Below are 1,950 nucleotides of genomic sequence, written 5' to 3' on the forward strand. Positions count from 1 at the left end.
CCTGATTTCACTGATCTTTAATTACTCACTCCCTTCCAGTTACGTAACTACGTTCTGAAATAACATCCTAACTAATCAATTTAGACACTATGAGGCTATGCTATCAAATGATACTCATTTGATAAGCATTGCATTGGTGTATGTACCGACCCAATAGGTGACCATTGGTATCTCCATAGAAGTGACCACTCAACTTTGATCGCTTATAACTCAGCTCAGAAACATCTAAGAGCCTATGTTATTTGGACATTATTAATGTACATTTAATACCCTATCGAATGGTATATTGCACGACCAGATCCGACAGACTTAGAAAATTCACTCATCCATAGGTCACTTCCGAATACTTCGAACCCTAATAACTCCTTAACCTTAAGAGCTAGTATACCACCTGCCATACTTTTATTTTCTTATCTTTTTATGCCCTTTCGAATGGTGTATCGATATCCAGAATCAGAAGAACTTTTTGCCCATGCTGGTTCCCATAGAGAGATGATTTTCTCTAAGCTCCTCCCCCCGAAAAATAGGTTTTTCGGGAATAACTTCTGAACCTCAACTTTGATTCCTGATTGCAGTACATCATTAAACAGCTTGTTTAAGGGCCTTTCTGGCCATATATCAATTGTCGAAATCGGTGGCCTACTCATAGGCCAGTTGCCGAAAAACCGATTTCGACGAAACCTCAATACAGCTCAGTTAGTATCATTTTGGGGTACCTACTGTAGGCCAAACCATAACAGATATAGCTTAATGCGATACATGGTTCGATAGCCCATATCCTGAAGTAGGTTAGTCTTCAATAAAACAACATCAAAACCCTAACCCTGACCTACAGTAACCGACCAACCAAAATTGACCTTAACATGGGATTTCCCATAGGGAAACCCAAACTTTTATAACTTTGCTTCTAAGCATCAGACAACATTCAAACCACTTTTAAAACACTTCTCACATCACTCTTAACCTGCCTAAACACAAAAAGAACAATAAAAATAACTTTAATAATTTTCGACTTTTTACATGAAACCCTATGGACAAAATATGCTGAACTCTTCAAATGATCCCAAACTAATTTCTTTGTATTAATTATAATTGTATTGTGTTCACTCAATGTAAAACACACTTTAAACATGCTCTGTAACGCGTATGAACTTTGTTCATCACGCGCATCCGATAACCCTACGAGGACTCATGGGTCAACACAAAATGGCTCCCTCAACGGACTTTATATTGTAATGTTTTCCTTTTCTTTCTTCAGTTGAAATAAACCATTTAAAACTTACTTTTAACCAGTCTTTTGATTTATTCTTGTTTTACCAACACTTTCTGCTTTCCTTGCTGGGTGCAAGAAGATTCGTAGTAATTTTGATATTTTGTGTTTCCACTTAATTTAGAAAGGTGTTTGAAGAACTCACATTGAGTTACAAGTTTGTTTGAATCTCTAGTTCAACTCAGTTTAACAACCAACTTAAAATTTCAATAAAACCAACAGGTTATGGGCCCAGCTCGCTTCATTTAAATTACGCTGTGTTTGCTCTCAACTAACTCTTTATCAACTTTAAAATTGTGTTAAGTGACCTAGTGAAATATCTTGTGAAAGGTTTACTTAGTTTAACCTAACGTGTTAAAATTTAAAGCGTTCCTAATAAAATAAGTGATACCATTAGGATTACTATTGTACATCTATTTTTCATCTTTAAAACATCAACAAGTATCTCCACAAAACTCATCTAAACACACCAACAACTTTAACAGTGCGAATTTGGAAATCTGCTCAAAATGGCTGGCAAAGACATATGCGTTGTAAAATTAACCGCCAACAACTACCTGCTCTGGAAGCAGTCACTCGAGGCCTTCTGCGAAGCAAAGAGCGTCTGGGATATTGTCACCGGAGAATCTGTACGACCGACACAGCCCGCTGAAGGAGAGAATGAAGAAGACTTGGCGACC

Source organism: Tetranychus urticae, unplaced genomic scaffold, assembly GCF_039701765.1.
Source record: "Tetranychus urticae isolate SD_2017Ah unplaced genomic scaffold, NJAU_TeUrti_SD_1.0 Scaffold_4, whole genome shotgun sequence".
NCBI lineage: Eukaryota > Metazoa > Arthropoda > Arachnida > Trombidiformes > Tetranychidae > Tetranychus > Tetranychus urticae.